The sequence below is a fragment of the Pholcus phalangioides genome, unplaced genomic scaffold (assembly GCF_987345545.1).
Source record: "Pholcus phalangioides strain wild (caught in Gottingen) unplaced genomic scaffold, Ppha-v1.0 ptg000020l_1, whole genome shotgun sequence".
NCBI classification, from domain to species: Eukaryota; Metazoa; Arthropoda; class Arachnida; order Araneae; family Pholcidae; genus Pholcus; species Pholcus phalangioides.
Window position 1 is genome coordinate 8,002,097 of NW_028301613.1, and position 15,019 is coordinate 8,017,115.

Genomic DNA, 15,019 nt, shown 5'->3' on the forward strand with positions numbered 1-15,019 from the left:
AACGTGAAAGTCATTGTACACATTCATGAGCATGCAACATTTGTACGGTGGTACCTAAGATGAAAGTTCAACAATGAGAACTATCCCTCAAACTCCACCAGATTTTTCCTGTAGCAAGATTTCAGGAAGGCTAACAACACAATTATTGGAATGTTGAGGCCTGCTAGCGGATCTTGCAGGCAGTACACAAAAATTAAAAACTGGCATTCCTGTTTTTTTCCAACATAAGCTGCTAAGCAAAAAAAAGAATTTTTATAAGCATGTTGCATTTGAAAGTTCACGAGTATACACGTTACACTTTCGCATAGCAACGTGAAAGTCATTGTACACATTCATGAGCATGCAACATTTGTACGGTGGTACCTAAGATGAAAGTTCAACAATGAGAACTATCCCTCAAACTCCACCAGATTTTTCCTGTAGCAAGATTTCAGGAAGGCTAACAACACAATTATTGGAATGTTGAGGCCTGCTAGCGGATCTTGCAAGCAGTACACAAAAATTAAAAACAGGCATTCCTGTTTTTTTCCAACATAAGCTGTTAAGCAAAAAAAAGAATTTTTATAAGCATGTTGCATTTGAAAGTTCACGAGTATACACGTTACACTTTCGCATAGCAACGTGAAAGTCATTGTACACATTCATGAGCATGCAACATTTGTACGGTGGTACCTAAGATGAAAGTTCAACAATGAGAACTATCCCTCAAACTCCACCAGATTTTTCCTGTAGCAAGATTTCAGGAAGGCTAACAACACAATTATTGGAATGTTGAGGCCTGCTAGCGGATCTTGCAGGCAGTACACAAAAATTAAAAACTGGCATTCCTGTTTTTTTCCAACATAAGCTGTTAAGCAAAAAAAAGAATTTTTATAAGCATGTTGCATTTGAAAGTTCACGAGTATACACGTTACACTTTCGCATAGCAACGTGAAAGTCATTGTACACATTCATGAGCATGCAACATTTGTACGGTGGTACCTAAGATGAAAGTTCAACAATGAGAACTATCCCTCAAACTCCACCAGATTTTTCCTGTAGCAAGATTTCAGGAAGGCTAACAACACAATTATTGGAATGTTGAGGCCTGCTAGCGGATCTTGCAGGCAGTACACAAAAATTAAAAACAGGCATTCCTGTTTTTTTCCAACATAAGCTGTTAAGCAAAAAAAAGAATTTTTATAAGCATGTTGCATTTGAAAGTTCACGAGTATACACGTTACACTTTCGCATAGCAACGTGAAAGTCATTGTACACATTCATGAGCATGCAACATTTGTACGGTGGTACCTAAGATGAAAGTTCAACAATGAGAACTATCCCTCAAACTCCACCAGATTTTTCCTGTAGCAAGATTTCAGGAAGGCTAATAACACAATTATTGGAATGTTGAGGCCTGCTAGCGGATCTTGCAGGCAGTACACAAAAATTAAAAACTGGCATTCCTGTTTTTTTCCAACATAAGCTGCTAAGCAAAAAAAAGAATTTTTATAAGCATGTTGCATTTGAAAGTTCACGAGTATACATGTTACACTTTCGCATAGCAACGAGAAAGTCATTGTACACATTCATGAGCATGCAATATTTGTACGGTGGTACCTAAGATGAAAGTTCAACAATGAGAACTATCCCTCAAACTCCACCAGATTTTTCTGTAGCAAGATTTCAGGAAGGCTAACAACACAATTATTGGAATGTTGAGGCCTGCTAGCGGATCTTGCAGGCAGTACACAAAAATTAAAAACAGGCATTCCTGTTTTTTTCCCAACATAAGCTGTTAAGTAAAAAAAAAGAATTTTTATAAGCATGTTGCATTTAAAAGTTCACGAGTATACACGTTACACTTTCGCATAGCAACGAGAAAGTCATTGTACACATTCATGAGCATGCAACATTTGTACGGTGGTACCTAAGATGAAAGTTCAACAATGAGAACTATCCCTCAAACTCCACCAGATTTTTCCTGTAGCAAGATTTTAGGAAGGCCAACACCAAATATATAATGAGGCCTGCTAGCGGATCTTGCGTGAAATTATTCAAACAAAAGTAATATTTCCGATGAGCTGATAAACCCTCATTCCCAGTGGGAAAAAAACTTTAATATTGATAAACATGGTAAAAAAATAAAACTTAATATATATTCACACAGTAAATACATAAACAAAGTTCAATAGCGCAAGAGATATACCAAATGTCAGAATGACGGATTAGAACCAAGCAAATACAGATTAACGTCCACTATGCCTATTTAGGGCTCTAGGACGAAAGAAATGAAAGACCAAACACGTGCTCTATATATCTCCATAATGGTAATGATCCGAACGACCGTAACCAAAGCCGCTTGTAAGTTAATGCAGCTTTGACCGTAACTGAAACTTGAAACAGCTTTGACTAGTGATGGGCGATCCGCTCATGAACCGTCTAGAAGAGCGGCTCTTTTCAAAGAGTGAGTGAGCCTCGGTTCTTGAAAAAAGAACCGCGGCTCTTACACTTCCATCGCATACAAGAAACTACCAAGAACAAGCAGGCTTTTGAAAACGTTGTGAAAAGAACCGTGACGGCAGACGGCTCATATTGCCGACTCCTATTGGCTACAAACGAACCGTGACAAGCCGAGAGCCGCAGAAATGAAAGTGAACCGTTTCCCGTTGAAACGCTTCTTGTAATTGGTCAGAAATGACCCGTGAATCGCTTCTTTTTTCGTTTGTGTTGCCTGCTCCTATTAGCTACAAATGAACCGTGAAGAGCCGTGAGCCGCAGAAATGAAAGTGAACCGTTGCCCGTTAAAACGCCTCCTGTAATTGGTCGAAAATGAGCCGTGAATCGCTTCTTTTTTCACTTGTGTTGCCTGCTTCTATTGGCTACAAATGAACCGTGGAAATTCAAATGAGCTGTATCTTGTTAAAAGGCCTTCTGTGATTGTTAGAACTGGTTTCTTCCCATGTCCCACACCGTCCCCTCTAAGAAGTAAGAACGCGTTGGCCACTCTTTCTCCCCCACCCTTTTGCTTGTTACATATATTTTTATTTTTTTACGTTTTTCTTTTTTTGCTCTTTCACCTCGGACTGGGTGCACCTGTTGGAGAGGGGACGGAATTATTTTCCTTATTATTATTGTTATTTTAATTGCTAACCAGTGCAGTCTTATGAGGCGATCCCCGGAGGATCTCAGATGTAGAGGCCTCGTGAGAATGAGATAATAAAATTTGCAAAAGCTTTGCGGAATTTTTAGCCCGATAGACCCGGGCCGCAACTAGGCGAGGGGGGGGGGAGTAGGTGGGTCTGGTGCCCGGGCGCTGGACTAGTGAGGGAGTCGGATGCACCCTTTTAACTGCTCCTTCTACATTACACGGGGGCGTAGAAATGCGAGCTTGACCCGGCTCAAAAAGTTCTAATTGCGTCCCTGGATTGGGGGGGGGGGGGGTCCCAGGATTGCTGTCAATACGGCCCTGCTGTTCACCTCGGATTTGTTACCCTTCTTGAGCTGATAGAAATCATTTTACTCAATTTTTCTTCCTTTTGATCGATATTAATTTTTTTTAGCTCTTCCACCTCGGATTTGGCGCCCATCCTCGAAAGGATTGAAATAATTTTCTTTAAATTTCTCTTTCTTTGGTAATTTAAAATTCTTTTTCTCGCCTTCTCACCTCGGAGAGATGTGGACTTTCTCCTAGAGCGGAGTGAATCCATTTTCTCTAACTTTTCTTTGAATAATAAGATTTTCTTTATTTTGCTCTATCTCTCATCACGGATTTTTCGCCCCTCAAAAAATCATTTCCCTAATTTTTTTCGACTTTTTCACTTCGGATTTGATGCCTTTCCTAAGAACAGACAGAAATCGTTTTCCTTCATTTTTTGTGGTTCTTTAATTTTTTTTCCATTCTTCCACCTCGGTTTTGTCTCCCCCCCCCCTCCCCTTACAGCGGACAGAAATCATTTCCCCAAATTTTTTGCGTCGTTCTTTAAAATTTCACCCTTGCACCTCGGATTTGGTGCCCCTCCTAAGCGAACAGAAACAATTTTCCCTAATTTTTTTTGCAGTCAATAAACTTTTTTTTGCTCTTGCTTCACGATTTCGGCGCCCCTCCTAGAGTGGACAGAGATCATTTTCTTCTTTTTTGTTTTTTTTTAAATATTCCCTCTTTCACCTTGGATATGGTGCGCCTTTTGGAGGGGACACGAAATCTTTTTCCTTATTATTATTTGCCTATTCACCAGTGCAGTCTTACGCACGGGCCTACCCGGGAACGTCCCCGAGGGGGGGGGGGTGTTCGTGAGGTCCCTCAGAGGAAGTCTCATGAAAATTAGATGTTACATTTTTTAATAGTAGGCGTAGGCAAGAGGTAGGCCTAAATTTTTAGTCAGATGGAGAACGGCCGCAACAAAGGGGAGGGGGAGTAGGCGGGTGCGGTACCCGGGTGCTAGATTAGTGGGGAAGCCGAATCCACCTTTTAACTGCTCCTTCCACATTACACGGAGGCACAGAAATGTAAGCTTGTCCCGGCTCAAAAGGTATCTAGTTACTGCTCTGCATTGGGGTGGGAGTACCAAGATGCTCTCAAAACGGCCCTGCTCTTCACCTCGGATTTATTGCCCCTCTTAGAGAGCTGACAGAAATCGTTTTCCCTAATTTTTCTCTTGATCAGTATAAATATTTTTTCGCTCTCTCACCTCTGATTTGGCGTCCTCTTAGAGCGGCGCCTCCTGTGGTCGTACGGTTGTGCAACCCAGCGGCCCTTGCATAATTTTTAATTGAAATTTTAATCGTGATTTTTTTTTAATTGAAATTTTAATCGTGATTTTTTTTTAATTGAAATTTTAATCGTAATTTTTTTTTTAATTGAAATTTTAATCGTGATTTTTTTTTAATTGAAATTTTAATCGTGATTTTTTTAAATTGAAATTTCACATGCATATATGTATATAATTTGTATTATAATTTCATACTCATAATTTTTTTAGTCACAATTCCACATATAATTTTCATTGAAATTTCTGTCGTCTTCAAGTTTCATGCATAATTATACTTATATTTCACTCACAATTTTTAAAATTACAGTTTTACACAATATCCCATTTCACCCCTACAATATCTCACATATTTGTTTTTTTCTATTGAAATTTCCCTCATAACTTGAATTTTACTCCATTTTGCAAGTCGTCAAATCATTCAGAATTTGTTTTTACAGTGGATCCCGCTTATAACGTTTTTCAAAAAATTGTCATGAGAAAACGTTGTAAGTGAAGAAACGCTTTAAACAGGAAAAATCTTCACGAGAATTACTTAATGTTGATACCACGAAAATAAGTCGTACGAAGCGGTAGAAAATTGTAAGTTGGAATGTTATAAGCGGGATCGACTGCATTTTTTTATTCAGGAATTTTTCCGCAGATTCATTCTATGTTTTTATATTCTTATTTTTGTTGGCATTTCTGACCAGTTTCTCCATGAGTGGGTGATATCCCCTTCCCATGAAATGACGTGGGGGGGGGGGGGTTATGAAACGTATTAGTGGGGCGTTCATAGCTACGAATACAATATAGCAGTATTTCTCAACCTCTGGTCCGCGACGATGGCATAAGTGGTCAGCATGGACACTCGATAAAATTATTCACCCTTTGAAATAGACGTTAATAATTACAATACGGCTTCAAATAAAATTATACCTTTGTACCGAGGTTCCCCACATCATCGAGGGGGAATGCAACAAAATTGCAATCATGAACACGAGATATCACTACATTTAGTCGAAAGTCGCAATTCATTGCTTCAAGTGTAATTTGCTAATTACTGCTAAAATTGCTGAATGGTGTGGAAATAAAGGGCTACTGCAAATCACAGTAAACAAAAATGTATTTCACGAAAAAAATATTCAAATATGACCTGATGATCATATTTCATTGAGAAAAATAAAATTCGGTATAAACTGGCATCTTAAATAATAATCTGTACAAAACGGGACATCATCAATTGCCATCAGAAACATTGTCCGAAGTAGGCATAATCATCGATCGTAATTAAAATTCCAAAAAAATTGCTACAAAAAATTAAACCTGATTTATGTCGGCATTACACTATAAACGTTTTGTAAAAGTGCTTGTATAAAACTCGAAAAATACAACGAATAAGCTGATCGATTACATTCGAGCAAATGCAATCGATCAGTTTATTGGTCGCATTTTTCAAGTTTTATAAAAGCACTTTGACAAAACTTTTATAGTGTAATACTGGCCTTTTATGTATAAACCTGACAAATATGCCAGATAAATATTTACAAGTTTTTTCCATAATTATCGTAATGTAGTGTAATATAATGAAAACACTGTGTGTGTGTAATACGGGACACAATTGGTCCGTAAATTTGTTTCGGACATTTTACTGGTCCTTGTTTTCAGGAAGGTTGAAAAAAACTGCGATGGAGAATATTTTCTGTGGGATCGTTCCAAACGTTTCAGACCTAACCAGAATGAAATTTTGCCTCCTGGTACTGGCCCTTACGGGTCAACTGTGGGCTTACAAATTGCAGCCTCGTGGAGACTACGTGTGAGGAGAAAGGCAAGTGAGTATTTGCGCGTGTGTGTGTGTGTGTGTGTGTATTATGTGAGTGCGGTTGTGTAAAAGAGAAAAATTTTGTCAAATCCGGGTAACTGTCTGGTACTGTCACATTTTAACACAATTTTGCAGATAAAACGCTCCACAACCTTCTATTAAAAATGTTTACACTTGGAAGAGAATAGAGAAAAAAAGGTGTCGAAAAGACAATTGGAGAAAGTTTCCATCATGTACTCACTAATGCGAGCTTCGACAAGTTTTTTTTTCTGGTCATTTTCAGGAAATAGAAGAAAAAGTGGGAGGTGGGTGAATATATAGGAGGAAAATTTGGTTAGTTATTGTTAGTGGGGGAAGATGATGTCAAGGGAGGGGGTGAAAATTTTGCCAGTGACAAATCAAAAGTAACAAAAAATTATGCGCTTTTGCTTCAAAAATATTTAATGAAGTAGCAATTTATGATATCATGGTTCAATGATGTCGGCCTTTTGGGGCAATATTGTTGTTGACACAATAAAAAATTTTATATACATGTTGAGCAAAGTTCAACAAATTCGTGGGTAAAATAATTTCAGACTTGATTAAGCATATATTTACAATAGGAGAGAACTCTTTCTCATTCTGCAGGGCCCTCTGACGCGGAAGAGTGCTTGAATTGTTGGTCTCGGTGGGAGAGCCATCCACGGATGACAACATTACAACTTAAGCCTTTTTACTTAAGCCTTTTTTGGTGCATCGAGGGAAAGCCATCGACAGTGGCGTCGGAGCCGGGGGTGCTGTGGGTGCTCGAGCACCCACGGAAGTTTGTAGAGCGGGTTCGAGCACCCACAGAATTGATTCAAAATCGAAATTTCCTACATCAATCTCAAGACGGGCACCCACAGGTTCGAAACACTTCCGACGCCCCTGGCCATCGATACTATTGTTGTACTGTAAACTAAATAATGTTGTATTGTAAACTAATAATAATAAATTTGTCTCTGCGATCCGATCATCAGCGCCCTTTGTTGAGGAAGAATTCATGGGCGATGATCCGCTGACAACGAGCGAAGTGCTATTCTCCTGTTGTCAGCAAGTGCGTTACTTTTTTGTTATTATTATTTCTTTTAAATGGATTTTTTTTTCAAACATTTCGTACCTTCAGTTGGGGCTTTTTATATGTAGACAGCTGTTTTTGTTGGCCTTCCTCTTTTTGTTAGAGCAGCGTTTCTCAACCGGTGCTCCGCGGTGACTCAAAGAAAATAAAATAAATCAGTAAATTAGATTGATACATGAAAAAAAGAGGCATAAAGGGTTCCGCCATACAAAATTATATATAAATCTGGCTCCTCAAGTCATACAGGGCTCCGCAATAAAAATTATATACTGAGAAGGGCTCCGCAAGTCAAAAAAGGCTGAGAACTCCTGTGTTAGAGGGTTGGCGATTAAAAGAATTGTTTTTGTTTGATTAAAAATGTATTTCTTGGTTGAACACTTTTATTTGCAATTTTGTGTTCAGTGGAACTGAATTAGAGTTCGTTCCAAGGGAGGTCCAAAATTTGTTTGGGCCTTCGAAATTTCCAAATCTCATCATGTCGTAGTCCCCAACGTCTCTTATATGTTGGTGTTGTGAGTTGCCCATTCTGTCAAATTGATTTAATTCTTGTACGGATGACCAAATATGGGAGAGTTGAAAGTCCGTTCATATGTTGATGTAACGAAGGAACCAGTGCTTTTGTTAGCTGTCGAAGGATTTTATTTTGTCTCACTTGCAGGGTTTTTATATTTAGTTTGCGTTCGTGGGCGAACACCGATGAGACGTAAAGCATTGTGGGTCGAAAAAATGGATTTGTATAGAATTATTTTTTCTAATAGTGAATTTCGCTCTGTGAGGAGTTTCAGGATCAGTGAGGAAAGTTTTCTCTCTGAGACGAGGGCGGTAAAAGAAAAAACGTGGGGAGACTATGCTGAAGCAATTGACAATCGTACCAACTTACCACGGAAGGAAGTGTAATGTGCGTCACTTATTTTTGATTTTTCAGGTGACTAAAAGAAAAACGAATCATTTGCTTAAGGTAGTGGTTCTCAAAGTGGGCGCCGCGGAAAGCTGGTGTGCTATTGATGTGTACTTGTTAAGTGCTTCGAAGCGATTCTCAGACTGCTTTGAGAAGTCGCGGATAGACACCGAGTCTAAGGGAGTCGAAGGCGAAAAAAAGCTTTAGAGAACCACTGGCTTAAGGGTTTTATATAGACGTTGCTTGGATCGTAAAAAGAAATTCTTCAGAAGTTTTCTTTACTGTTTAATTCCACCTCCCCCCACAAGAATTTCATTGGTGACTCCCTTTTAGTCCCCCCTTCCCGGTCTTCTTTGCCTCCTGCTAAAATCTACTTCGAAATGAACAGTGACTCAATTGGCACTGCTGCCTACTAGTTTCTTAATATTTTGATTATTTCTAAGTATGCGTGTACTGAGTACACTGTATTGATTGTTGTTGACGTAGAATTCTAATATATTCCATCCGTGCTAAATAGGAACGTTTAAAGTTAAAGTATTACAGTATGTATGTGTTACGGTGAATGTGATAAATTCGGAATACATGTTTGAACGAAATTTATCAAACTCATCAAAATGGTCGGCGATTATGCATAATCAACGCATAGATGAAATTTACCCTAACAGACACTGCATATTGGTTTAATGTATTTTTTTACTTAGGGACAGATGAGCTTAAATTTCTGATCAAGACGTTTATATTTTGGGAGTTCTCTCGAGACAAGTTAATCGACGAAACCCCTTGGAGAACCGACCATCAGACTCAAACTCGAAGCCTTTTAAAAATCAAAAACTGGCTTCAAAGGGGGAAAGAGCATAGGAATGGTCCCGGGTACGGAGCCATTGTAAATATTTGCTTTTGTGTCCTACCTTCAGTAGTTCTTTATCCTATCGAGGTTTTAACATGGGGTGCTTGTGTGGATGCCGACTGAGGGACGCTAGTCTAGACTAGCGTTGAAGTTCCCTAGTTGAAGAATGAAAGGTTCCCAGGGATTTGTTAACTATTGTGATGAGATACTTGACACAGTATATTTAACTACTTATGTGGGGACGAAGAAAATGACATGACAGCTCTCCGGCTTATTGTGGGAATATGACGACGCAAAGAAGATGCATATTCATATGGCGAATGAGTGCACAAAAACACGGGTGGCAGGCACAGAAGAGCGGTTTTTTTCTTCTTTTTTTGACACCTTTCCGTTTCCATGCGTCTAGTTTTGTGTCCGAGAAATACCACAATCACATATCCCGCGGTAAAGATGTAGTGAACAAACAACATCATTCGTGTATTTCGGACAATTAAAACTGTCGTTAAGCACTGAATGGTTCTGTTGTGAGTAAAGTTGTCGTGGTGAACTGCAAAAAACTTAACAAAAAACATAAAGGCCTGCAAACAAAAAGCTACTCTTTCTTTCTACACTCTATAAGCTACACAAAAGAACTAGTTAAGCACTTTTTGTGCGCATGTTATTATATAAAGCAGCGTTTCTCTTTCCTTTTTTTTTGCCCGTCGCCCCCTTCGAATATTTTTTTTCCTCGTGGCGCCCCTGAGTCTTCGACCCTCATCTAGAAGCAAGATCGTTTATACGTATTGAATTGATTTTTTCAGTGAATTTATACTGAATGAAAATTTTTGCAAATAAAATTGGCCTCCAGACCACTGGCTTAGAATTTATTGAGCTGCCCACTAATCCGAATTCTATTCAGGACCGTATCAACATCATGGGCCCCCTCAGGCAAAGTGGTGCTATGGTAGCAGCACTTTGCAGCACTTGAAGCACTTTTTTATGGTAGTGCCTACACTTAGCAGGAAATAAACAGCCTACATATTTCCTACTTATTTTAAAAATTTATTGCACTATACAAAATATCATAAGGTGGAGTCACTTGTGTACATGAGACCCCCGGGCATGAACCCTCACAAGAGTGGGACTGACAGAGCTGCATCCCAGGGCCTGATATGGTTTTCATCATTTTTTGTTTTTCCCACTAAATTTAATATAGAGAAGGGGGTCTGTGAAAAATGTAGCCGGAGGCCTGCGAAAAACCCCATCCTAGGGAACCTGCTGCAAAATGTGGGGGGTGAGGCCCGGGTGAGTCCATGCCCTAAGACGGCCCTGGTTTCGTTGGATTCTGCAAGTGTATAGTCAATATAAAAGCATTATTTCTTCACACCTTAATTTTTCTTCTCAGCTCTCTGCAGCCCTCCAAACCACCTGTCCCGGCCCCTTTCTAAATTTATTGCATCTCCGTGATTCCTAAATTTCTACACAAATATTGAGTTTTGAACACCCCTCTCCAACCACTATTTACTGCTCCCGACATTTCCTATTATTTTACGCCTATGATGATGTGGTACTGACTTAAATTCTTCACGGTTGTAATCGCAACAAAATGTATAATGCATAACATGATTCAATTCCGAACACATTATTCGACCTCACTTGGTAATGCATAATTTCTCAAATTATAATGTTTTGTTTCGAAATTCATGGGTAAATTTTTTTCAAGTGAGCCAGATTAGTTCGCAAGCAGGGGTTTGTTCCTCCATGTATTTCATTTCATTTTTATGTATTTTTTATTTATGAATTATGTGAAAAAAGTTTGCCGATTGCCCACAACTTCTGTAAATAAATGTATAGAAAAAAAAAGGCTATGGAGTGTGTGTGTGTGTTGTGTTTTCGTTGGTGTTCACATTTTTCTAATGATTGACCAATTTTTCATGTACCAAAACAAGACTCAACTTGAAAGATAGAATTGCCGAAAATGTCAAAAAAGTAATAATAATAATGCAGCATAGTATGCAAGGGCGAAGCGAGAGGGGACTTGGGGGTCTGGTCCCCCCCCCCCGAAATGTGAGAAAATTATCGAAAAAAGGGAAAAAGATGGCCAAATCCATTGTTCTGTCACTTTGGTCCCCCCCCCCCGAAATGAAAGTAGTCCCCCCCCCCCGAACGAAATTTCTGGCTACGCCCCTGATAGTATGCTTATTATCTTGGTTTTAACAATGGCTTTCCGCACATTTTATGTCAGTTACATGGTTTTCACATGGTCGTCGCGTTATTGATTTTAAAATTATTATTATTATATATTATAAAAATGATAGCATGATATATTAGGAATTATAAAGGCGTGGTTCATTAAAAACTTTGGCTATTCTAACTTTCCAGGATGCCTGTACTCGTTAACAGGGCCGGCCGTCTTAAGAGCTTCATGGGACCCTGGGCCAAGTGGTTTTTCCGAGGCCCAACATAATTAAGGGGCTCTGGGCAAACCCTCTCGTCAATGCAGAAATCGGCCCAGACCAAAAGAAGTTTCAGACACGAATTATACATTATACGTATTCATCAAATGGGCTTCAAAACTGGGAGATTGGAAGTATGAAAAGATTGGGGAAAAAAGGGTGTCAAAAACCATAAATCTGTCTATCATCCTGACCCCCCCCCCCCATCCTGTAGCAAGCCCCCCGGCCGGGACTTTTCAAGGCCCCTCTATAGTTAATTTATAGTGTTAGAAAGTAGAAAACTAAGAATCAGGGCCGTAACTAGGATTTATGCCGTCCGGGGCAAACATCATTTTCGGTGCCCCACAACGATTTATAATGATAAAATTCGACTATCTTGTAATGGTGTTCTTTGTACCCCCGCCTCAAGGGCGTAGCGAGGGGAGGGGACTTGGGGGTCTGGTCCCCCCCCCCCCGAAATGTGAGAAAATGACCGAAATAAGGGAAAAAGATGGCCAAATCCATTGTTCTGTCACTTTGGTCCCCCCCCCCCGAAATGAAAGTGGTTCCCCCCCGAACGAAATTTCTGGCTACGCCCCTGCCCCGCCTAAAACTACTGCCCCCTAAATTCTGCCGCCCGTCACCCTCCACCCTGCCCCCCTCTAGTTACGGTCCGGGTAAGAATAACTGCGAACTCAGCCCTCCCCCAGTGGGGGAGTGGCGGAATACGAACTTTTCGCTCATATTGCAGGCTCCTTTCAGCTACAAATGAACCGTGACAAGCCGAGAGCCGCAGAAAAGAAAGTGAACCGTTGCCTGTTAAAACGCCTCCTGTAATTGGTCGAAAATGAGCCGTGAATCGCTTCTTTTTTCGCTTGTGTTGCCTGCTCCTATTGGCTACAAATGAACCGTGAAGAGCCGTGAGCCGCAGAAATGAAAGTGAACCGTTGCCTGTTAAAACGCCTCCTGTAATTGGTCGAAAATGAGCCGTGAATCGCTTCTTTTTTCGCTTGTGTTGCCTGCTCCTATTGGCTACAAATGAACCGTGACGAGCCGCGAGCCGCAGAAATTCAAGTGAGCCGTGTCCTTTTAAAAGGCCTCCGGGAGCCGTTTCGCTTGCCACTGTTCTGCAGAACTTAACAACTAGTCTCTTCCCAAGTCCCCACCCTCCCTTCTAAGAAGACGTTGGCCACGCTTTCTTTTTCCCCTTTTGCAAGGTTTTTTTTGCACAAAAGGCTTTTACAATCCCCCTTCGTTCTTTTTTATTTACTATTATTTTTTGCTCTTTTACCTCGGATTGAATGCATCTCTTGAAGGGGAAGGAATCTCATTCTCGTTGTTATTATTATTGTTATTTGGTCTACTCACCAGTGCAGTCTTACGCATGGGCACGTCCGCGGGGAGGAGAGGTGTAGAAGAGGCAGATCTCCTGAAAATAAGATGTTCAAATTTCCAAGATTCGGAGTACTTTGAATTGATAGGCAGTAATTTTTAGCCAGATAGAGAAGAGCCGCAACTAAGGGGGGGGGGGTCTGGGGCTCGGGCGCTGGACTAGTGGGGGAGAGGAATGCCCCTCTTTTAACTGCTCCTTCTACATTATACGGGGCACAGAAATGCAAGTTTGTTCCGGCTTAAAAAGTATCTAGGTGCGTATCCCTGGATTGGGGGGGGGGGGTGCTCTCATTACGGCTCTGCTCTTCAGCTCGGATTTGTTGCTCCTCCTAGAGATGACAGAAATCGTTTTCCTGATTTTTCTTTTCTTGACCAGTATAAATTTTTATTAGCTCTTCAACGTCGGATTTGGCTTCCAGCAAAAATCATTTTCCCCAATTGTTTTTTTGGTCAATAAATTTTTTCTGCCCTATCGTGACAAATTTGCCCCAACCCCTTCCTACAGTGGACGGAAATCATGTCCCCTAATTTTTTTTCGATTTTTCACTTCAGATTTGATGCCTTTCCTACGAGCAGACAAATCATTTAACCTAATTTTTTTTTGGTCAATAATATTTGTTTTTGCCCTTTCATCATGGATTTAGCACCCCACCTAGAGCGGACAGACACCATTTCTCTAATTTTTTTGGGTACATAAGATTTTTTTTTTTTTTGCTTTTTAATCTCTCTAACTGCGATATCCCATGTGAACGTACGGATCACGCGGCTGAACAGTCGCCCCTGCATTCATAATTTTCAACCGCAATGTAATTTGTTGTTTCAGTTGTGATTTTTCAATTAAAATTTCGTATGTAATTTCAGTCGTTATTATAATGAATAAAAGAAAGGGGGGGGGGACGATTGTCGACCTCTTACTTTGCGACTATACCAGTGATTCCCAACGTGGGCGATGGAATGTTCCGGGGGCGTTAGAAGCTACGGGTATAACATAGGATCCTATGGCTTAGATTGCGTTGGGGGGGGGGGGAACAAAATTTCTGAAGATGGGGCCGTTGGGACATAAAAAGGGTGGGAACAATGGCCTATACCAATACATTTTTTTTGTGAACTGGAGGGGGAGTTGTTATCACTCAAGTTTATCAACGTAACCCCTTGTGAACCCAACCCGCACTCTCGAAGTATTTTTTCCTAATGTGTCGTAGTCTACACCTTTATCTAGGTATAAAGGCTGTATTCCGTACGAGAACCTTTCGCGACTCCTTACAAAATGACTTTTGTGCGAGAGAAAAAAAACGGTGATTGCTTATTTTTATGTGAGATGTCTCGAAAATCTACATCAAAAGCTGTCCGGCGTATTAAAAAAGACGACCATAGGCAAAGATAGACTTGGAAGTCTGGGGGGGGGGGGCGGCACGATGATGATGATGTCAATTCACATATACATTTATACATTAGATCAGTCGACTCTATCTTTGACGCTGGGGAAGAGCAATGCCCCCCCCCCCACGCCTCCCGTATCTCCGCCCATGAAGACGACACAGGAGATGAATACAAATCGTTTATCGATTGTTACGTAAATGAGAACATGGATGTTCATGCAAATACAGTAATATGGAGATTTTTTTCTCACCATCTTCAGGGCCGTCTTAAGAGCAACATGGGCCCCCGGGACAAATGACTTTTCTGAGGCTTTTTTTCTCCTGAGACCCCCGGGTGGGCCCATGCCTTGAGACGGCACTGACCATCTTACGTGTCTGGTTTAGTGCACGAAACCATCTTCTATAAGGGGCCATTCAAGTATTACGTAAGCAGATTTTTAACCA